Here is a 25572-nt window from a genome sequence, read left to right on the forward strand (position 1 = left end):
TCTGCATTCTCAAATTAGGGTTTGCTTGCTTACTTGCATTCTAGGTTAGATTGCATTTTTGCATCATTCATTTCTCTCATTTATAGAAAAGGAATAGAAAACCTAAGAGGTAATCCACGTCTCTCTCTTTCTCATAAGAAGTAGCTAAAGTGTGTTACCTCCCTAGGCTCTTTTGTATTCCATGAGTGTGTATGAGAGTGGGATTATGGTTTCCATACTTAGTCTCAGTTTTCCCCCTACACATCTTTGGTGAACTCGACATGAATCCAATTTCATTGAATTGAATTGAATTGTTAGATCTAGATCTATTTTATTTCATTTGCTTTCAAAACATTAAAAAAAAAAAGGAAAAAAAAGGGAAAAGATAGATTTCTTTCATTTTTCTTACATTGTATGTTTAAGTTTCATGCAATTTTCATTTCAAAATATCAAATTCCTATTTGTAAAATGTTCATTATTTTGATAATGTATGCAATTTTGTTGATTTTTAGTTTATTAAGGATGAATTAGATGAATCTCTAGATGATTTTTTGAACCCTAAGCCTTCTAAATCCTCATTTTGCTAAAAATTAATCAACCTTGTTACTATGCCATTTCGTGCTGATGAGAAGGATAAGTTGAATGGTTCCTTTCATGGGTACATTCCTATCAACTCCTCCACTAGATCTAACAACATGGTTGACTCTCATGATTCCCTCTATGATTTTATGTCTCCTTTTAAGTCTAAAGATAAGCCTTTCAATCACTATGATCATTCTTTATTGGATGATGCCCTCGATGACTTTATGTCTTTGCCTAAACTTATAAACAAGAATAATGCATCTAAAAGGTTAATCAATATGATTAATGTGAATGAACATATAAAACCACTTTTTTTTTCCAAGGTGCTTGTCCTTCTCCAACTTCACCTCTTCCTAATCAGCCATTTTTCATGGTTCAAGGTGGATATAGTCGTGATTCCTTTAGCAATCCAAACAAACCTATCATTATGGTTCAAGGAAGGAATCCCACTAAGAGTCCTTATAGCTATGCTAGACAACTAACTAAGGAGAGTTATAATGCAGTTACCCATACCTATAACATGAGAAACAATAGGTAAACTAATCCTCCTTTGGTTGTTCGAACTTCTCTACCTGATCCTCAACCCATTCTTCCTCAAGCACCTCGTATTTCACAAACCCTTAGCAAGAAATATGACCTTGTTGAACAACTTAGAGCTACTCCTACCAAGATATCCCTTTGGGATTTGATTCAAACTTCCTTGACTCATCATGGAATACTAAAAGATGCCTTGAAAACATTGAATGTCTCATCCATACTGATATCCAATAATATGGCTTCCTTGATTAACTCTATTACAACACCCAAGGCTAAAATTGTGTTTACACAAGATGAACTGCCCACTAGTGAAACTCAACAACAATATGATCCCTTAATGATTGTGGTTATTATAAATGATAGTGAGATAAGATGAACACTAGTGGATAATGGTTTTGGCCTTAATGTTTGTAGCATTAACTTGTTGGATAAGATCAATGTTGATACATCTCTTATTAATCATGATTCTCTCACCATCTGTGGCATCAATAATGTTGCTAAATCTTCATTAGGTATCATCACCTTTCCTATTAAGGTAGGTCCTGTTACTCTACCCACACCTATCCATGTCATGTCTGGAGAGTTTACATACAACTTGTTGCAATGGAGACCTTGGATTCATAGCATGCAAGTTGTTCCCTCTACATTGCATAGACAAATTAAATTTATTTACAACAATACAACATATACCTTGTTAGGTGACACAAGATTCTAGACTTGTTTACAAATATCAAGTTCTAAATCCTCTTCAACCAATTCTTCCCCAACTATCTTAGACAATTCCTCTATATATTCTACTCCAATTAGTGTAACCACTTCATCAAACCTATATCCTATATTTGAATCGATTCCCAATACTTCCTCAAATGGACTTAAGGTTCTTGAGGAAGAGTCTTCTCAACCCAACTCTATGATTGAGAACACTTTGTCTCCTGAAAAGGTTCTCATAGAAGATGATTGGGGATCCCTTGATTTCAATCCTACTTTTGTAGGGGAATACATAATTTCCCCCAAAGAACCTAAGGTTGAAAAGAAGAAAGAAGAAGAAGAACCTGAAAAAGCAATCTACTTTGTCTGGGCCATTGAGTAATAACTTTGTGGTGGCTTCTCAGAATTCATCTCCCTTGGTTTTTGGTCTAAAGGATTTCTATTCTTCACTTTTTGAAAATCCTCCTTCTTCTTCAGAGATGACTAACCTTTATGGTCTTGGTTTTCACATCCTAGCTAGGTGTGGATATAATGGAAATGGATCTGGTGCTCAAGAGCAAGGGATTAAGGTTCCCTTGGAAAACAACTTTCATGATATGACATTTGGGCTTGGATATGATCCTTTCAAGCATACTAAAGCCTCTAAGAGACCATCTACTAGTGTTAATATCATTTCTGCTTCTCTCTCGCCAAAATATCTAGAATATATTGACTGTGACCCTTCTTGTGTCTTTTCTTTGGATGTTTTTTCTGCTGATGACTCCTTAGCAAAATTCTTGGGAGCTTATGACAACCTTCCTCATTATCACCATAACCACATTTTTCCCTATTGTCTAAATGTGGAATCTTACTTTGGGAAAGAAAGAAATAATGATGAGATAGTTAAATAATTTCCCCAATTAAAGACGCTCCTCAACACAATAATCTCCTAATAAATGACACCATCGATATCAAGATGGATCCTTGTGTTGAAGATAAAATCATCAAGATAGGGAAATATCTTGATGAAGAAGAGAAAAAATAGTATGTCAAGTTGTTACATTAATTCCTTGAGATCTTTGCTTGGATATATGCTGACATGCCTGGCATAGATCCTAAGATTGTCACTCATATCATTGTCCTAATTTCTGATGCTAAACCTATGAATCAAAAGATTCACCCTAAGGTGGAATTACTTGTTAAAGCTGAGATTGAAAAACCGTTGGATGTTGGATTCATTCATCCTATCGACTATTCCCCATGGATTTCAAACATTGTGGTTGTGGCTAAGGCTGAAAATAAGATTAGAATGTGTACAAATTTTTGTGATTTAAATAGGGCCTCTTTAAAGGATGACTTTCCTCTCCCAAATATCGACATGATAGTGGATTCAGTAGCAGGGCATGCTTTATTATCCTTTATGGAAGGTTTCTTGGGATATAATCAAATATTCATTAATCCTCAAGATCAATATAAAACTATTTTTACCACCCCTTGGGGTACATTTTGTTGGATTGTGATGCCTTTTGGATTGGAAAATGCAGGCACAACCTATCAACATGCTATGACTCTCATCTTCCATGACTATATGCATAAAACCTTAGAAGATTATGTTGATGACATCTTAGCCAAATCTGTTCTTCATACAGATAATGTTAAGATCCTTCGTCAAATCTTTGAGAGAATTCATAAGTATAACATGTGTTTGAATCCCTGAAAAATGTGTTTTTGGTGTGGATAGTGGAAAACTATTAGGATTCATAGTTTCACATCATGGCATTGAGGTGGATACGAAGAAGATAGATGCTATTGTTAACATGTCACCTCCTAAGAATGTCTCCCAACTAATTTTTTTATCCAAGCTATTCATAGGTTCATTTCTCAATTTGTGGATTGTACCTTTCCCTTCACACAATTGCTTGAAAATAATATCACTTTCCAATGGAATGAGGATTGTCATCAAGCATTTGAAGACCTAAAAACATATTTGGCCAATCCTCCTATTCTTCAACCTAATGATCCTACTAAGCCTTTCCTTCTATAAACCATTGCTTCTCCTCAAGCTCTTGCAGCCTTATTGGCACAATGTGATAAGGATGGTAGAGAATGTCCAATTTATTACATAAGCCACACTATACTCTATTACGAAGTCCGATATTATACAATAGAAAGACAATGCCTTGCTTTAGTCTTTGAAACCCAAAAGTTGAGGCATTATCTCTTGAATGCTGAGATCCATGTTCTCTTAAACATATTTTCTCCAAAACTAACTTTTATGGATGCTTATCTAAGTGGGTTATGATGTTGATCGAGTTTGACCTTAAGTTTGTCTCACAAAAGGCAATAAAGGGTCAAGCGTTGACTGACCACTTAGTTGATGCTCGTTCACACTTCTTCCTACCTAATCCAGAGTCCTTTCCAGATGAATACATTTTTTCCATTGAGGTTGATGAGACTTGGGAAATATATTTTGATGGCTCTAAGTGTCCTATAGGATCGGGGGCAAGGGTGGTCTTAATCTCTCCTAAAAAGAAGCCTATTCCTTTATCGTATCATCTAAATTTCTTATGTACCAACAACATTGCTAAATATGAGGCTCTTATAGCTGGAATTAAAGTAGCCTTGGCATTGAATGTAAAACATCTACATTTTTATGGAGATTCTCAACTAATCATAAGACAAGTGACAGGAGTTTATCAAGCTAAGAAAATTAGAGATCTAAATTTATCCTTGTTGCAAAAATTGAATTCTTATACCATGGCCCTCATTCCTCGAAAAGATAATTGACATGCTGATGCAATGGAATGTGTTGCCTCTCTTGTGTCTCTAGAGGACCCCTTGGTAGATCTTAAATTCACTATTCACAACCTCACTACCCTAGCTATTGTTGATTATCATAGTGATGTGGCATATTGTTGCATTATATATTTTGATGAATGGTACTCACATATCATGAGATACTTGAGTGATGGTACCTTTCCTGACTCTGTGAATAAGAATAATAGGGCTAGGATTCACAAATTGGTTGCTAGATACATTATCTTTTCTAATGTTCTTTATAGGAGGGGTTATAATGGTCTTCTCCTCTGATGTTTAAACAAGGCTAAAATCCCTATTGCTCTTAAGGAAGCACATTCAGGTGCTTGTGGGGAGCATTTTGGGGGTAGGTCTTTAGTTTAGAGATTGCTCTGAATGGGATATTATTGGCAAACCATGGAAAAGGATTCCTTTGTGTTTGTTAAAAGATGTCATCAGTGTCAGCAACATAGAAATTTGATCCATGCCCCTACCCAAGAACATCGATCTCAAGTGGTGTCTTGGCCCTTTTCTACATGGGGTTTGGATCTTATTGGTAAAATATCTCCTCCTTCATCTCAAGGACATACCTTCATCATAACTGCCATTGATTACTTTATGAAGTGGGTGGAAGTTGTTCCTCTTCGATCTACTACTGCTGAAGTAATTTGTCAATTCATTTTGGAAAACATTATTTCCCGATTCCAGATACCTTTCACCTGAGTTTCAAATAATGGAATGTCATTCAAAAATAAGGATGTGAAGAAGTTTCTCAAGAAATATCATATTCAACATAAATTTTCTACACCTTATTATCCTCAATCAAATGGTCAAGTTGAGTCTTCTAATAGGATAATTGAACAAATTCTTCAAAAAACTGTAAACAAGCATGTTAAGGATTGGCATACTCAATTAACCTATGCTATGTGGGCCTATCGCATGAGTGTATGTGTTGCTACGAGTTGTACTCCTTATAATCTGGTTTATGGTGTTGATGCCATTATGCCTTTGCAGTTAGAAATTCCTTCTTTGAGAGTTTCTCTTAGGGGTATAGTGGATGATGATTCTTATAGAGAGCAAAGACTTCAAAAACTTGAGATGCTTGATGACTACCATATAAATGCCCTTGAGCATATTCAAGCATATCATAAAGCTTTGCAATGAACCTACAATGATAAATTTATTCAATGTTCCTTCTCAGTAGGTGATTTAGTCCTTTACGAGAATCAGTGCAATGTGAATGCCTTACCTAAGGAGAAATGAAAATTCAGCCCTAACTGGCTTGGACCATACATTGTTGTTGAGGTCTATGGATCAGGTGCTTACAAGATAACAAATGTGGAAGGTATGCCTCAAGGAACCCAAAAATTCTATTCACCTTCATAGATACTATGCCTAGTTTAATTTCTCTCTCTCTCTCTCTCTCTCTCTCTCTCTCTCTCTCTCTCTCTCTCTCTCTCTCTCTCTCTCTCTCTCTCTCTCTCTCTCTCTCTCTCTCTCTCTCTCTCTCTTTCTAGTCTACTTTTTGTTCTCCCTCTATATCTTTTCTTTCTTCAAAACTGGGTAATATGTTAGCATGTCTTCATTAAAGTATATAAGATTAAATGATGTAATAGATTAGCATGTCTTCATTAAAGTATATAAGATCAAAGTAGCATTTAATTAAATATTTATGTATTTAATTAAGTCACACATGTATCAAATCATGAAGCATCGAGAAATAAATCAGATAGAAATTAAATTAGACATACATGTTCATCACTAAATATGTTACTTCTAATATAAGAAATTCATATATTATTTAAGCATTAAAATAACATATCCATGAGTATCATAATATATACACCAAGATCATCTCCTATTCCTATGACTAGTACTTGGAGGATGGTGGCTAGATGCCCCTCCTGATTTGGCCTTGGGGGTGGCCCCTTGGGGGTGTATCGCGATATGGACCACAAGTGGCTCCACAAGGAGCTCCTATAATCCCTCTCCATCATAATCCCATGGTATGTGGTTGCCTCTATCTATGATGTTGCTAGGTCACGCTCTATCTACCATAATCTCTCTCATAGGAACTCCATCTCTATCTGAATAGGGGAGAAAAGGTCCTCATGCAGTCCTACACTCCTCTAGAATCTATGTGATATCTATGAGGAACTACGAATGTGCGTAGTCAAAATGAGGTCTGTCACTGCATTCTAAATAAGAGAACGCTACTCCTAGACGGTAGCTACAAGAAAGAGAATTTTTTATTAGTAACATTCTATATCATCAAATCTAAACAAGTAAGATGCATAAGTTAATCAATAATAGGACACCTTACCAGGATCTCCCTCTCGCTAGTAGGGATCATGAAAAGACACAGCCTAAGACTGGGACCTGTTAGGCTATTTGCGCTCATATTGTCTATGTACAATAGTTATGGGCCAGTGGGGACTAGGATCAAGAACCCTGATAGGGTCCTTCTTTGCCTATAATGGGAGGCTCGATGAATCTAGGGCTATGGTATCCTCCCAAGAGTGATGAGGAACTGCATCTGACTCATCCTCCTCCTTAATCTCTTCCTCCTCATTGTCCTCATCCTCCTTGTCCTTGTCCTCCTCATCCTCATCCTTCTCCTCTCCATCCTCCTCGTCATCTCCATCCTGATCTTCCTCTCTAGTGTCAGTATCATCTTCATCTCTACTTGCCTCCTGCTCTCCTATGTCATCAGCTTGATCATCTGAGCCCTCCTTGGATGTATCGGATCCCTCTTCATCGTCTATCTATCTCCAAGGTCCAAAGTTCCCTCCAGGGAAGTCTGTTGGGAAGATGGATCCAAGGTATGTCCTCCCCCACCATGTGATGTATCATCGATGCATACCTGAATCATCTCTATAGTATGTCACAATGTCCTGATCAAACTCGTCTGAATCTGTGATGTCGATCTCATCACTAATAGGCCTAGGAATGGCTCCTAGGCTTAGCATCATGCATGAATGTTGGATGTACACAAACACGTCAATAGGAATGCACTGCTTGAACCCAAACTGTCGCCCGACTTAGTCAAAGTAGAAGGGAATGACTATGTGGCTATACCGCCCCTCTAGTAGATGGTTCCTCTGCATGTTGAACAACTGCTTGTGTATCCCTAACCCCATGTACATCCTAAGGTAGGGTCTCTATATGACTTCACCCATTGTCAATCTATCTAAGATAAACCTCCAATACAGGAGATCATCGAATTGCCACTCGTGGGTAAGTGGATAAGAAAATACCCTAGGCTGCTCTAGGACTAAGTCTATAGGGGCTCCAATAGGCTTAGTATAGGTAATATGCTTGAACATCCACACCTATAGTGACATTCATGTCATTAGGCTGCATCCCTTCCCAAATACATACTGCCCAAGGTCGTGATAGAGATGCGCAAGCATGCTTCGACCCCAAGAGTATACCCTCCTATGTCTCTCCATCGCTCAGATATTGTAGATGAGTCCTCCATGCATATGTGTGTCATGCCCATTAGGGTACATGACTAATGCAAGGGTCACGATCATGAGTTGCCTCACTAATGGAACCTCGTTGGTAGGGTGTAGGAGCTAGCGGACCATGATACGGTCCCTCATCTCACCAAGTATCACTCTCCCCACAACATACATGTGCTCTCTCCTATAATCCTCCTCTATAAAATGGAATAGATATCTCACACTCTCCCCCCAAATGGGAAGGCACAAGATGCAGTATACATCCTTGAGGATGACTTTCATCTCCCCCACATTTAGTAGGAACATCGAGGTGTCTGTATCCCATCTCTCCATCAGTGTCATCAACATCGCAGAATGGAATCTGATGGTTGGAATAGTCATTGCATACCACAAGCCCACCATATGCAACAACTCCATCTCTCTCACTATCAGCCTTGGGATTTGCTCCCGAAGGCTCCGAAAGGTGAGCCTAGCAATATGCTCATGGATGTATGGAAGTTTTTGTAAAAACAAAAGTATCTTATCATTAGTAATCAATCATCATCATTATGATCTAATCAATGTATTCATTCTATTTATTCTAACATTTAATCACCTGATCCCGTGTTGCCACTGGTCACCCCAAATAGGGACCAGGGTGCCCTACTACCCTATTGGGACTAGGGCAAACTAGGGGGACCAGGGTTCCCTAGAACCCCAAGGTGCTCGAAGAGAGTCGATGGAATATCAACTCACCTCGTCGAGTGCTCAGCCAGGGAGTATGGACTGGCATGAGATCTCCATCATCGTAGGTCGCTCAGGTTGGCATCGAGGCATGATGGCTAGTATGTGGGCTCCTCTGTAGTGAATAGTGCCAAAAAGTTAAAAAGTGACAAATGAAGGTGTTACTTTCATATTTATGCATTATGAACTTTTTCACTTTATGTTTTTAAGTTAAAACCCCAATTTCTACACTTTTTCTTCAATCTATCATATCTTGAGGTAGGAAGCTCTGATTCTCGAACCATCAGTGGCACTAGAATCGTGATTTATCCCTCTTTCTCTGCATTAGTTCCATAATGTGCTTAGATGAGTAATCAAGCCTTGTTGCAAACTTGCTTCATCAAAATATTTATCACAATTCGTTGTGGTAAACATGATACCCTGTTTCACCTCACTAATAAGCAAGTCGAAATAGGGGGCCATATAGCTACCCACAAATTTAATCACCTTCTTTAGTAAGAATTATGTGATTTTGTGATCTAAAATGTGGTTTTGTAGGGTGTGGTTCCTAATTGTGTATTGCAGATACCATTGGGGGCTTCGTCTGACTTATGGATATATCATTTTTCAAATGATGTTTGCTTTTCTATACTTTATCTTGCATATGCATGAAGTGTCATATGAACGCTAAAGTGGGGGCTAAATGTAGTGTCATAAATTGTACACCCTTGCTAAGGTGATACAACTTCACACTTAGGTTAGCATCCACCTTGGTGTGTCTTGCATCTTGCATTTCTAATTCCCCTTTAAGCATTTAATTAATTAATTTAATTAAATATAAAGTCATGTTTCATCACTTTACATGTTATAAATTTGGGCCCTTTACCCTAAGCATACCCCTTTTCATTTTATTCCTCCAATAAATCATTTAATCATAAACCCTAATTATGTCTTATTTTGACCATTTTGGCCTGATTTCGCAAATCAAAACATCTCAAAATTGGCTGTAACTTTAGGATGCACTCTAATATCATCTTATCTAATGGCCCCAAAAATTTGGTGAAAATTTGGTCAGACCATGGCAGGAATGCACATGGTCCTCAATTTTTTCCCAGAAATTTCAGGAGCACAATCCTATGATATAATAATTCTTAACCCAAAAATATCAAAGGGAAATTCAAATCATAGGTCGGCCTAAACATGAAATTAAAGAGCTAGGGTTTCATACTTAAGAGCTCTCTTTCTTCATTTGAAGGGGTCTTCTTCTAAGAATCAAAGAGCAGGTTTTTGGAGCATAAGAGCCTTCTTTGCAGTGAGAGAGTAGATCTTTGAAGTCTTCAACAAAATTCAACATTGATCCACCAAACACTCATCAAACATCATTTTATCAATTGGGGGATTTTGAAGATGTAGAAGAACAATAGGAGATCATCGACTGGTGACTAGCTTGTATCTCTCCCTTGGGTTTGGGTATGGTTTCATGTTGTTTTCATGTCTTTGCATAAGCTTCATTTTTATTCATATTCATATTTTAAATCACTTTTCATCATGGATTTTGAGAATTTACTTCGTCAATTATAAGCAATTAGGGTTTACTCTTTAGAGTTGCTCTAGATTGTTTGCTTTCATTTTAAGATCTTGCGTGTACACAAGGTTCTTGCACACACATTTTTAGTACATTATCATCTATTTGTGGAGTTGGAAATCACCAACACAGGGGTTTTGATGATATAATGAAAGAATAAGTATCTAGTAGAATACTGAGAAGGGGGTGAATCGGTATATTGAAAAACTGAAACAAAGTTCCCAAACTCAAACTCAGTCAAACAAAGTAAACATATCTCAATCAAGATCAATATTCATAAGAATGCTTGACATCAACCAGTTTAACTGTTATGACAACTTTAATAGTAAACAACTTCAATCTTGTAAACATCAACAATGCTTAATCATAACTCAACATATTCATCTCTCAATGTTTCTACTTAACATGCCTTATTAGAAGTTAACCAAATCAACAAATAAGATCACAACCACAAAAGCATTCACCACTTGACACAAATATTTATACGTGGAAAACCCAAATAGGTAAAAACCATGGTGAGATGGGACTCACAAGGATAGCTATTTGAACTCTTTTGAATTTCACCCTGTTAGGAGCCAAGCCTGTTAAAGCTTTACAATAAGTCTTGTTAAGAACTAATTCTGGTTAGGAATCACTCAGTTAAGGGATTTACAAATATGCCTCATGATGAAAAGAATAATACCCTGTTAGGAGAACCCTCACTAGAGGATTTAAGAATCCAAGCTAATGGACCACCATGTTAGAGGATTTAATGAGTAACCAAGCTTGTTAGAGCTTACCCAGTTAAGGGATTTAACTTATGTTGTAATTGTTAGAAAACAACAAGTTTTCTTGATATTTCTGAGTAGCACTATATTTGCTTGATCAGATCCTTCTAAGCTTCAATCTGCCTTCACTCAAAGTGCAGATCCATTCACTAGTTGGGCAACTACACGCTCAATAGGTTTTCTACCAATCTTGCCAACAACCTTTACAAACAACTTCATTCACCTTAAATACAAATCAATTATGTCAGTAACACAACAAAAACCTAATTCTCATTATTGAGATTACAAACAAGTCGGTTCAATCTTGACCATTAGAAATCATGACAATCTCTTCACATTCTTCAAGAAAATTCCAACCGCTCAATTGGACTTTGTAACTCATCACACGCTATGCATTAAATGAAATCCACTTTGCTCCTTCCTTAAACAATAAGAAAACATGCCAAAACAATTTGAATTTATCCTCATATAATGATCACACGTGTCTTCATCATTACCACTTATCAGATAATAAACCAACAAACTTGATCGGTTAGGGTTTAACAGCTGATAGGGTTTACCAATTACATTACATAGAAAGGTTTAACCCTTTGCACCGGTTCACCAATTCAACTCACAAACTTTACATACTGGTTTACAACATCTTCCACAAATCTCTTCTTACCGGTTACTAGCCAATATCAAAAACAACAATATTAGCAATAACATGAATACCATTTACTAGTTCAATTGACATCAATGACAACAAATCATTAATGCAATCTCTATGCAAAATGCCAAGAAACTCAAAATGCCAACAGACTAAGGCAAAATCCTATATAGCCACCCCAAACCCTATTTTTCAGCTTTAGGTACAGATTCAGATCTTAGCGTCAGTAGAAGTTTCGAGACCAGAAGAGCACACAGGGACAGTTCTTGGTTACAGATCTCAGCAAAAACCCTAAGGATAGGAGTGTGGTGCCCTGGTCTTGCCTAGGATAGTGGCTTGGCACCATGGTCATGCCCTCTGTCAGCAAGATTTAGTAGAACAATGTCTTACAAGCTCTAGAATCCATCTTGTCAGTTGCAGCTCCAAAATTGCTAAATCAGGACAGTGGTGTGGCACCCTGGTCCCAGACATTTCTTCATAGATAGGTGCACCTCTAGTTTTGCCTTTTGATATGTACTTTTCAGCAATATATCAGTTATCCTTTTATCAGCATTCTCAGATTAGGGTTTGCTTTCTTATTTGCATTCTAGGTTAGATTGCATTTTTGTATCATTCCTTTCTCGCATTTACAACAAAGGAATAGAAAACCTAAGAGGTAATCCATGGCTCTCTCTTTCTCATAAGAAGTAACTGAAGTGTGTTTTTGATTAATGAAAAAGTAGGTTTTGAAGGGGCCCTAAAACCCTTTACAAGCAAGACTTAAACAACAAAGCGATGAGAAATAGAGAGGAACAAAAGCAAAAAGAAAAAACCAGCGGAAAACTGAAGAAAACCCACAAAAACCCCAAAAAGCTAGCAAGCCATCCAGGAATCAGATTTTTTCCAGAGCTTTAGCCAGGGTGCTGCTAATTTCTTGTAGCTCTTTGATGTTGTCTTTGAAGTTGGGTGGGTCCTTAGCAGTGACAGCCATAGCTTTCTTGATATTGGCCCTGGTTCTCTTCGTAGTCCCACCTACCTAGGTAGCATCACCACTTCCAGTCTGGATGGTCTCCTCCTCCAGGTCAAGATCCACAACCGGTTTAGGAGTATGGTCAAAGACCTTGGCGATGTCCTCCAAGTTTTTGGTGACAATAGAGAGGATACATGCGATAACTCCCATTAGATTTTTCATCACTTCTTTTCCCTCTTCTAGCGATTTTACCTTGTTCTCCATTTCCTGCTTCCAATTAATATGCTCTCTATTTTCATCCTCCCTTTTTTTATCCAAATTAATCCCTTTCTTTTCCAAGTTTTTTAGGGTTTCGTAGGTCCATCTGTCGAAATCCATTCTGGCCTCTGAGAGCTTCTTGAGATTATCTAGGATAAGCCCCTCACCAACACTTTCCTTATCCTTGTTATCCCTTTCCTCAATCAAGTCCTTCTCAGGGTCTTTGTTTATTTCCTTCTGAGAATTGATTTCGGTATCCTTGTTATCCTTGGGAGTCGTTTCTTCCATTAGATGGCTATTTTCCTTACTAGGGTGATCACTTAGAGTAAGGCTATCTTGACCAGGCTCAAAATCTCCACTTTCTTCCTCATTGCCTAGCTCCTCTTCTTTCTAGCTGTCTTCACCATTAGATTTGTCTGTCTCCATACCACTGCTTTCCTTGACAATGTCCTCAATTTCCAACCTAGGGGCACTTTTCTTTTTCTTGTTGGTTGACGCCTTCTCCTTGCTAGTTTCTCCCTCTTCCATCTTTCTTTTACCTGGGGAAGCAGAAATCCACTTATTTTCTTGCAGAGCGAGGGTTTTGCAATGCTCATAGATGAGTAGCAGGAGCCCACAGTGGAGAATCGGGCTGGAAGGGTTAGTCCTGTGTTTGTTCAGGGACCTGGAAAGGGACCGAAAAAGATAATAGGGAAGAGACACTTTTTTGTTATGTCTAAAATGGTTTAAGAGCATGAAGTGGTAGGTGTGGGCCCTGGAGAAACAACCTTCAACTGTAATATACTCCATGATTGCATTCAGGACCCAGCCCCACAACTTCTTGATGTTTGCAGCTTCATAGTAGCCCTCGGTAGCCTTGCCAATTTTGGCTCGCTCTTTCTCTTTCCGCGAGAACAAGTTAACCGCATTGTTGGAGACCTTGAGGTCTCGAAAGAAGTTAAGCCCGGTGTGAGGCATTCTAGTCACAGTTGAAATAAGCCCAACGTCTAGCTTAAATTTAACTCCATAAAGTTTAAAAGAGCCACTAGACTAGTTTTCGAAAATCTTGGAAATGAATAAGTTAACCCTACCTTTATCATAGTCCTTGAGCTTTTCCATGAATCTGGTAAGGGAGCCCTTCTCTAGCTTTGCCCATACTTTTGGCATTGCTTTCCCAGTTGACATGTTATCAGGTTCTTCACGTCTTAGGTCTCCTCCCATTTTCATATGCGAGCTATCTACTCTATTTCTCTACAAATTGAGACCTTCTTTCCTGATGCTACTCAATTTTTTGCACTAAGTAAACCACAAAGCATGTGGTGATTTATTGGAGATAGTAGGAGATCTGCCACAACGCCAGGTAATGATGGCCTTTCCAGCAAGGCGTAAATGATGTTTTTTACTTGTCATGATTTAATTGTCCTTCTCTCCCCATATAATGGTCTTTTCTGAGGATCTCTTTAATATTTAAATTGAGATCATCCTCGTGCCAAATCATTTGAGCATCAGAGTTAACTCCAGTATTCGCTAAATAGTCATCAACACTATTTTTCTCTCTGAACGCATGTTGTATAATAATTTCTTTGAAACTAATGATGATCTCTCTAGCTTTCATGATGATATTCTCAATAGACCAAGAAGGCTCTGATTTCCCCTTTAAGCACTTAATAATATTAAGTGAATCCCCCTCAAGCCATATTTTATCATAATTATGATTTTTGGCTATAATTAAGGTATTCAAGGTAGTAGAGGCTTCAACAAAATGGCTAGTTTGAATCCCCAGAGGACCAACCACCACCTTAAGACAACTTCCAGAAAAATTCCTAATAATGCCCCCATATCCCGCTTTACCCGAATTCCCTTTAGAAGCCCCAACGAAGTTAGCCTTAATCCATTCCTGTGGGGGAAAACACCAGACAAGACCTTCTCTACCTTTCTCCTTGCTAGTAGTAGTAGTGGAGAGATTCCACCTATCTTTGAAATCATCTTTAGTAGTAGGTCCTTGATCAGTACAATAGAGGCATTCAAAAATACTCCTTAAGATTTTATCTACAACCACTTTAGGAATAGCCCTTTTATCTCTAAAAATCCTATTGTTGCGCTCTTTCCATATATTCCAAATAACAATCGACAAAGTAATTTTCCAGGTCTCCACAATTTTAGGATTAGAGTTAGGACAATGCCATTGAAGCCAAGTGTCACCAAGAGAGTTTGGGAAGACCCAGCTCAGGTTCCACCTGGAAAGGATGATTTTCTAGATATCCTGGCTAAAAGAGCATTGATTGAGAATATGACAAGCTGTCTCTTCTTCCCTGCAACAAAGAGAACACCTATTAGGAAAAATAATGCCTCTTTTATGAAGATTATCCAAAGTTAATATATTATTTTGGATGAAAATCCAAAAGAAGATGTTGACTTTGGGAACTAAATTCTTATTCCAAACTTTAGCCCAGATAGGAATAGCTTCCACCGGGACATTGTGAATAGACACAGCAAAGGAAACAGAGAATTTCCCATCCAGAGTTTCCCCCCATATCAGAATGTCATCTTTGTTGTCTCTGGGGATTTTAGCAGAAAGAGCAATCTGAAGGAACGTGAGATTTAGACACTGCTGGCTAAAGTCAATCTAGTCCCCATTTCTCTAGTAATCTCTTATTATTTCACTATACCTGCATTTGAAACTATCTTTCCAATCTTTGAGGATAGGCATTTCCTCTAGAGGTTTATCCAGGATCCATCTGTCTTCCCAAAATCTTATTTTCCTCCCATCCCCAAGGTTCCAAGTTCTGCCAGCAGTAGCCCAGCCTTTAGCAGATTGCATGACATTCCAAATGGTAGATCCATCAACAAAGAAAGAGTTGTCAAAGAATTCTTCCTCAGAAGGTTGCATATAGAGATATTTTTTTTTCCAAATTGAGTTCCATTCTCTTTCCTCTCCTTTGAATCTCCAAATTTTCTTAGCTAATAAAGCTTTATTCATAGAACTAATGTTCCTTAAGCCCAGCCCACCTGAGGCCTTAGGGGAACAAATGTTATTCCAGGAAATAAGGGGGATTCTATTTTTAACTTCCACACCCGACCAAAGGAACTTTTTTTGGATTCTTTCAATAGCTTCTGCAAACTTTGAGGGGATTTTGAATAAGCTAAGTGCATACACAGGAAGATTTTGGAGAGTGGCTTTGAGCAGAGTGACTTTACCAGCTTGACTAAGGACAACCCCTTTCCAGCCAGCGAGTTTCAGGTTGAGTCTGTCTATTAACTTATTCCAAAGGGAATCCTCAGGCTTGAGACATAGAGGAAGCCCCAAATAGGTAGAAGGAAACTCATATATGTTGCAACCAAGAATCCTACCAATCCTAATTTGCCTTTGGGCCAGGGTGTTGATGAAAAACAAAGAGCTTTTATCCCAGTTGATTTTTTGACCAGAGGCAGATTCATAGGTATTCAGAATGATCTTCATGTTTTTGGTTTCCAAGATGGTGGCTTCCCCCATGGTGATAGAGTCATCAATGAATTGTTCATGGGAGCAGACAACATTGGATGAAGAAGGTTTCAGACCCTTAAGATTGCCTTATTCCACATTTTTAAGGATGAATCTGCCCAAGCATTCAGCGAGAATGGTGAACAGGATAGGGGAGATGGGGTCTCCCTGCCCAAGACCTCTGGAGATTTTGAAGAAACTAGACGGGAAGCCATTAACAATAACAGTAGAGGAGGAAGTTTCCATGAGTTGAGAACAGAGCTTGATAACTTTGTCACCGAAACCAAATGATTTCATGATCCTAAGGAGAAACTGCCAGTTCACTCTATCAAAATCTTTAGCCATATCTAACGTAAGGAAAAATCCTTGTTTATTCGCCACTTTCAAGGAGTGGATATTTTCATGAACAGAGATAATAGAGTCCAAAATCTATCTTCCGGGGACAAAGACATTTTGTTGGACAGAGATAATCCTAGGGAGAACATCCAGCAACCTGGAAGTCAAAACCTTGGAAAGGATCTTGTAGATAGAGTTACACAAGCTGATGGGTCTAAACTTGTTAAGAGATTCAGCTCCAGGGTTCTTTGGGATAAGGACAATGAAAGTAGCATTCAATTCCTTAAGAAGTCTTCTGAAGCCAAAGAATTCCTTAACACCATTGCATATGTCAGCCTCCACAATGTGCCAAAATTTTTGGAAGAAAAACATGGGGAAGTCGTCCAAGCCAGGGGATTTATCACCCTGAAAGGAGAACACCGCCTTTCTGATTTCAGGATTAGAAGGAATACGAGATAAGAGGTGATTGTCAACTTCCGATGAGATAGAAGGGATAGCTTGTAAGAGGGTATTTTGCTTACTATAATCAAGGTTATCCACTTCACCCAACAAGGTACTGAAATGCTCGAGAGCTTCCTTCCTGATGTCACAATCCTCTATAAGGACACCTTTATTACAGGTTAGTCTCGATAATCTATTGGCTGCCCTATGCTTGAGAGCGGTTAAGTGAAAGAAGTGGGTGTTTTTATCTCCTTCCTTCAGGAACAAGGCTCTGGATATTTGTCTCCAGAAAGTCTCTTCATTAGAAATGATGGAATGGTATTTAGATAAAAGATCATTTTCAGCCATCCTAAGATCTTCGGTCAACCCCACCTCTTGGATTCTATCCTAAACATACTTTAATTTAGCTTTGACTTGAGATTTGTTCTTGAATATGTCCCTAAAAATCTCTTTGTTCTTGGTTTTAATTTTGGCTTTTATGATGTTGAGCTTTTTAGCAATTCTAAAAAAAGCCTTACCCTCCACTTCAGAGTTCCACCATTCAGCAATGCAGGCTTCTAGAGAAGGATGGGAGAGCCAAGCTTTTTCAAATCTGAAAGGGAAGTTTCTCTTTGTCGAAAAGGAGTTGGCAAAAAAGGAGATGGGGAAATGATCTGAACTGATTTTGATAACAGAACCAAGGGAGCAGCTATACTTAGAAAGCTAGTCTGGAGAATTTAAAGATCTATCAAGCCTAACTTGAATCAAATCAGCTCTGGTTCTTCTATTGGTCCAGGTGTAATTGATGCCTAGGATATCAACATCAATGAGAGCTTGGTCATTCATGAAATCCATAAGGTCTTGTTTTCCATCAAGATGTAGAGGGATACCTCCTATATTTTCTTCATCTTTGAGTGGGGTATTGAAGTCTCTCATAATAATCCAGCTTTGATCAACAAACTAGAGTCTATCAGTAGCAAGGTTTTTCTAGTATTTAGCTCTCCCAGATTTGATATTAGGAGCGTAGACATTAGATAACACCCAAACAAAGTTGTCCTTAATATGCTCAAACAAAACTGTGTTCTTATTAAAAGTGGAGATGATATCCTTTCCTATTATAGTATTTTTGTTCCAAAAAATCGCAGTTCCTCCAGAAGCACCCTTCGAGTTAGTTCCTATGACTCCGTTTTCCTTGAAAATTCTGATCCTTTCAACTTTTTCTTTAGACATCTTGGTTTCCTGAACAAGGACCACATCTGGTTTATGATCTCTGATGATGTTTCGTAACACATCCTGCTTATGGGGGGTGTTTAGCTCTCTGATATTCCAGGATATAATCTTCATGCTTTGACTGGGGATAGGGCTGACTCAATGGAACATTGTGTTCCATCAGCACGGTTCTTCCAGCTTTCCTATTCCCTTTGATGTTTTAGGGATGGCCTTCCCTACTTTTTATTTTGACTTCCAACATCTGCCTTTTTCTTAAACTTGCTTCTAGTTGAGATTCCTCCATTGAGTTCCTCCTTGTTCGATTTTCCTTCTCTCGACCTGGGTATCCGGAGAATCTCATCCAGCATAAGCACACTTTGGGTAGGGGTTTTACAGAGGAGGGACTTTGGGCTTCCATTAGTTAAAAGTAGTAAGGGCTCAGAATCAGAAGGGTCATGGGCTTCATTAAAGTTTACCTCGGCCGATTTAGAGAGTGAAGAGGCTGGATAGGATTCTTCCTTCTCCTAGCTAGCTGATCCATCCTCCTGGGCTAGAATGGTTTCTTCCATCTCCTGACTAACAATTTTATTCTCCTAAGCTTTTGGTTTTTTTTTATTGATCAACTCAGTTCTTGTCTCTACTTCTTTAGAGCTCTCTGGTGGGTCGTTGGAACAAACACAATCTTGTTTATCATTGCTACTACTCCTAGTCCTCATGACTTCATTTATAAGTTCCATTGCATCCTTTTTTTGGTTACACTCAGATGATGATGAATCTTCTTTTTTGTTTGTCATTTGCCAGATCTTTTTGTTCTTAGTGTTACTATCAGTCTTGAATTCCTTGCCTTTCTTAAGCAGACAAGATTTTGCCCAATGCCCCAATTTTTTGCAGTGGAAACAGGCAAATGGTAGAGATTCATATTCAATAGCTTGGGACCATTTTCCTAGTTTAGATATGATATCTATGGATTGAGGCATATCTATCATTTGGTTAACATTTACGCAAATTGAAGCAAAGACTAACCTTGATTTAGTCGCCATCATCAGGTCAATTGACAAGAGTTCTCCAAAGGATTTCACAATGCCCTTGAAAACTTCCTCGTTCCAGTATTCGAGCGAAAGACCCAGGAGGTGTGTCCAGATTGGCGTAGAAACGAAGAAGGATTCATCCAGGACGAGATTCGGGGCCCATTTCTGGAGAGCCAGGGAAGACTTGCCAAACATCCGAGGGCCTTCACAAAGAGCTTTGTTCATGTCTTCTTTAGAGTTGAAAGCAAAGGTAAAAAACCCTCTAGGTAGCGCCGCCACTTCCACTTGTCCTTTAACAATCCATTTTCTCCTTATGGAATTCCTAACATCATCGATGTTAGGCCTAAAGCCGGAGAATCATCCCACTAATGTCACAGATAGGCCAGCTACAGTCATATCGACCACTATGTCTGAAATGAAAATAGCAACCAGACTAGAGGCAAGATCTGAAATGTTCATTACTTTTGGAAGCCCAGATTTAACCAGCAGCTTCACTCCAAAGAGCGAAGACCATTTTTTCCATTTTCCTCTGTCGTGTGGGTCCCCGGGGATCGAATTTTTTTCTTCTCCCGATTTTTCTTTTTCCTTGTCCTCTTCTGACCCTTGAGATGTTTGACCTCTTGCATGCTTGCCAGATCTAATCCCAGAGGAACAACAGTTTCCAGGAAATCCGCCTTCCTCAGGAATTCTGCCATTTCCCAATTTGAAATTTGGGATTCCCGCTCCTTTTTGCTCCGCTCCTTTTCGCTCCATGACCTTTTTGTAGTTGAAGTGTGTTACCTCCCTAGGCTCACTTTTTCCCCTACACACTTGCTAAAATTAAAAAATAACAATAAATTAACATGTTTTTAGAAAAATTAAAAAACATAGGTACTTACCTAGAATGAGGAAAAAAATGGCCTAGGGGGTCGGTTGGCAAGCTGAAAATGGGCACTCGTGCTTCCTGAAATCGCTTACCCATTTTCTGAATAGTGAAAATGAGAAAAAAATGCCTTAAAAAAAATTAAATACATTTACAAAACAGGCCCCCGATTTTTAAAAATAAAAAATCATTTTTGAAAACGTGTGCCCATTTTATTCGTGGTTCAGGCCCCCGAAGTGAAACGGGTGCTCGATTTGTAAAAATTGAGTGCTCGTTTCTAGTGGGTAATTTTCCCAACACACAGACTTCCACGGGATTGGGACCCAACTTTCAACTCTTACCCTAATAGCAGACCATTAAAAAAAAGTCAAATTAAAAAACATACACCCATTTACCAAAGTTAGAAGATAAAGTAAGCAAAGAAAGGAGCATTTTATCCTTCTCCGCACACAGAAAGGAGTTGGAAATTAACATACAACAAATCATTTGCAACCATATTAGTCTTCATTTTCTTTGTCTAGATATCATAATTCTATCCATTAAATGATGGTGGCTACTACCAAATGTTATTGTCTTCTCCAGCCATGTCTCCAAATCAAGGAATCTTCAATATCTAGAAAACAAATGCCCAACTCACTTAAGACTTAGAGCCTACTAGCTTTGATACCAAATGTAGGAATAAAAATTATCAGTAAAAGAAAAAGTGTGTAAACATAGTGCATAAGACTTAGAGCCTACTATCTTTGATACCAAATGTAGGAATAAAAATTATCAGTAAAAGACAAAGTGTGCAAACATAGTGCATAGCTCTGTTTCTCAAATAGCTAGGAATACACAAGAACCAAAAACAAATATGGATAGAGCCAAACAAACTAATTTCTATTAATCATAAAATATTTATAATTTAATTTCAAACTCAAATTACAAAATTGATTACAAACTAATCTACTATAGCAATCTAGAGCTAATCACAAAATTTGGAAACTATTTGGAACTACTCGGAACTCCATGTTCTTCTATTTGCCTTGAGCTCCTTGTTGTTGCACTGAACTCCATTCTATTCTCTGCTATTGCAGACAAACATTCCTTAGCTTAGAATTGGTTTTCAAACTCTTCCAACTATTTATTGCAACAACATTCCTTCGTTTTGTCTCATTGTATCCCTTCACAAAATTCCCCCTTATTCAAATTTTAAATTTACCTATTGAATTAACTTCTACTACTACAATGTTAGGGAAGGAGGGATGAAGAGACCAATAAATCTTCAACGGGCTGCTCTCTAACGAGTAGGTGGTTGACAAGAGGCTCGGGAGTAAATTGCTACTATATGGAATCTATGTGCTTTTCTTAACACAACATCAAGTTGTAAGTGACATCATTAAGATCCACATTATACCAGTTATCCCTTTGGTAATCTAGACAATCTACATCAATATATAGACCAGGGAGGGATTCCATTAAATGTTATAAAATTGATTCAATCTAAATACAATTTCATTGTTCCCTAGTATTTTTTGGATTTCTATCTAATTGCTTGATGGGATCCTTCATTGTAATAAATTCATATAGGACCATGTTTTAATTATCAAGTTTTATTGGAAGTCTTGATAAAACTGTTTATGAGTGAAGTGAACACTAAACACCAAAGCAACCTTTTTACTACACATATCTTGATCTATGTTTAAAAAATAATTAATATTTTCAGGCTTCTTTGTATCTTTGGGTTATTTTTGTTGAAAGTAAGCCACATCCAAACCAAAGGTGGTTTGCCTTTATAGGGTTCAGCAGCTCAATGGTAGAGCAATGCAATAACAAACGAAAGGTCTTAAGTTTGTGTCTTAGCTGACCAGTGAAAGTTTAATTGGATATCAAAGTCAAGCTAGCTAAGAATCCTAGCATTATGATAGAGCACTCCAACAACAAATAAAAGATCTTAAATTCATATCATAACTTGTGCCTTAAATTCCTTATTTACAATCTTTATTAAGTTCCTTCAAAATCCAAAACATGGTGCCATAAAAATTGGAGTTGAAGAATTTTTCTTAATTTATTTTAAATTTGGTGCTCAATCCGAACAACATCTCCAATGCTAATATTTAATTATCCATAGCTTCTGCATGCATAGCTTCCACTGTTGATTTGAACACTTGAAGCGAACTATCAATTTTTGGCTATAATTACTCTTTCCAAATAGTGAAATCGCTTTTTTATCTATAAAAAGAAAAGAAACAGAGAATTGAACAGTGAACAAAAGAATGGAGATAAAACAAAGATCAACCCAAAATATTATGTACTTACATATATTTCAAAAACATTTGTGATTTAATATTATAATATAGAGCTGCTACTCTTTGTTGTGTTTAGAAAAACTAAGAAACAAAGATCCCCTATTTTGTTGCCTACTTCAAACTATTGTTGTTGCAACAAGATTGGCATTTTCTCACTTTTTTTATATATCTGATAACAAAAGACTCTAAAAACCATGTATATACCTAGCAAGAAAGAGTAATTAATTATAGTTAGTTCTGCAACCTCCAACCAATGTGGGAAAATCTCACTGGAGATGATGAGATAATTTCTCATTTAAAACTTTCCTGTATGCATCGCAAATGGAGGCAAATTGGGTGAGAGGATCTAGACAAGGGAAGTATCACACACTTGAACACTTAAGAGCGTTTCTCACAAGTCTTATCAACCAAATTTATCAAACTAAAGAATGCTTTTTTGTGGCAATGTCTATGCAGCCATCTGATGACCTTGTTCTAGACCCATTTTAAAGGTATTAGCAACAACACGACCTAAATATTGATCCTTTTCTTTTTCTACAAATGCATCTGGGATTCTCTCATTTATAAATATTCAAGATCCAACATAGAAGCATTAGCCCTGGTTGAAAAATAGAGCAAAGTGTGCAAGCTCTATAGCCTGATCAAAATCACCATCTTTGCATACAATTGAAAGAAACATCCCTCCTAGTTCAAGAGTCACTATGTTAAGGTTTCTTGATGTAGCTAATGAATGCAATCTTGTCAAGATCAATGTGTTTAGATAAAGAAACTCTAGTAGTTGTACCAAAGCCTAAATAACATTCAAGACTCCTGGAGGCAATCCATCCTCATGTGCAAACTTTGCAGCATAAAGAGAAGACAAGGGTGTTTGCTTAGTAGACTTCAGTAAAATAGTGCACCTAGTATCTAGTGCAGGCAAAAAATCCGAATAAAAGATAATCAATGGAAAATTACATGGAATGATTTGACCTGCCACTCCAATGGGCTCATGTAGCATTTGAACATGTAGTGCTGGAACTATAAGGCCTTGTATCGTATCTGCCTAACTTGCATAGTATGAAATTAGTTGTACTGCCATCGAACTTCAACCATAGCGGCTTGCTCATAAGGATTCTCATTGTCCCATGTTTCTAGAGTTGCAATCACATCATTGTGCTTTCCTAACAAATTAGCAAAATCAAACATAACACATGATCTCTTATAGGCAATCATTTTTGGCCAACCTCCTCCATCAAATACTTTTCTAACAACTTTTACATACCTGTCCACATTTCCTTCAACAACATGAATAATCAAATCCCTATTCTAGGGTCAATTTTGGAAATGCTTTTCTAGAGGCTGCATCAATAAACTGGTCATTAATTAAAAGTTGTAAATCGATTCAACTGCTGGTTTTATTGGTGGTGCTAAAGCATTTGCAGTAGTCCTAAACCTTGAAACTCTTTTATTCCACATGGATATAAGAATTAGTGTAAATTCAATTGCTTCACTAAATGTGTCACTTCTTTCTTTTGCCCATATGGAGTCCATGCATGTTTCTTATCACAACATCAAGTTGTATATGTCATCATTAAGATCCGTATCATTCTTGTTATCCCTTTGGTAATCTAGAGATTCTAGACAATCCTCCTCAGTATATAAACCAACGAGGGATTCCATTAAATACTGTAAAATTGATTCAACATAAATATAATTTCATAGAAATATCTTCAGGTGGTCCCCAGAAGTTTTTGGATTTCTATTTGATTTCTTGATGATCCTTTAGTGTAATAAATTCATATACGACCCTGTCATAATTATCAAGTATTTGTTGGTCTTACTCTTCATAATACTCTTTATCAGCGAAGTGAGCACTAATACCAAAGCAATCTTTTTCCTGCACATATGCTCATTTATGTTACAAGAAAATATTATTATTTTTAGATTGTTTTTGTTAGAAAAGTCCATATCAAGTATTTGTTGGTCTTACTCTTCATAATACTCTTTATTAGTGAAGTGAGCACTAGATACCAAAGCAATCTTTTTCCTACACATGCTCATCTTTGTTACAAAAAAATATTATTATTTTAAGATTGTTTTTGTTGGAAATAAGTCCAAATCAAAGATGTCTAGTCTTATAATGCTAGTAACTCAATGGTAGAGTACTTAGTATTAAACGGAATGTCCAAAGTTCAGGTTCTAGTAGTTAGTTCATAAAAATTTAATATGATATCAAAGTTAGGTCAGATTAGGAACTCCAAACATTCTATTAGAGTGACTTAAGGAAATTAGTGAAAATAAGCTACATCCAAACCAAAGATGGCCTAGTCCTACAAGAACCAAGTGGTGATGAAGCACCCGGACAACAAATAGACCTCACATTTCTTATTTACAATCTTTATCAAATTCCTCCATAATCCAAAAGATGATGACATGAAATTTTTTCTACTATTTATTTTACATATGGTGTTCAATCTGAACAATGTCCAATACCAATCTTCAATTATCCAAAGGTTTTGTCATGAATAGCTCCACCTTTAATTTCAACACTTTAAGCAAATTATCAATTTCTGGTTGTAATTACTCTTTCTAGATAGTGAAATCACCTTTTTATCATTTTGTCAAACAATTTACATGTCTTCCTTTCTCAGAACAAGAGGCAGAGGAAAAATAAGAGAAAAGAAACAGAGAATAGAAGAGTGAACAAAAGAGTAGAGATAAAACAATGATCAACCCAAAATTTTATGTATTTATATATATATAAAGCATAAGAGATTTCATATCATAAGAAAGAGTTGCTGGTCTTTGTTGTGCTCAGAAAAATTAGAAATAGAGATCCCCTATTTGTTGCCTGCTACAAACTATTGTTGCAGCAAGATTGGCATCTGCTCTCATATTTTTATATATCTGATAACAAAATGCTCTAAGAACCACATATACGCCTAGCTTGAAAGAGTAATTAATTACAATTAATTCTACAATCTTCAACCAGTATGGGAAAGTCTCATGTTGTCTTGTATGCATTGCAAATGTTA

General features: G+C 37.4%; 1 pseudogene; it reads right to left on the reverse strand.

Annotated features, from left to right (window-relative positions):
• Window positions 1-23006: 23006 nt before the first annotated feature.
• Window positions 23007-24088, reverse strand: LOC131053651 (benzaldehyde dehydrogenase, mitochondrial-like; annotated as a pseudogene).
• Window positions 24089-25572: the final 1484 nt, after the last annotated feature.

This window comes from Cryptomeria japonica, chromosome 5, assembly GCF_030272615.1.
Source record: "Cryptomeria japonica chromosome 5, Sugi_1.0, whole genome shotgun sequence".
Lineage (NCBI taxonomy): Eukaryota > Viridiplantae > Streptophyta > Pinopsida > Cupressales > Cupressaceae > Cryptomeria > Cryptomeria japonica.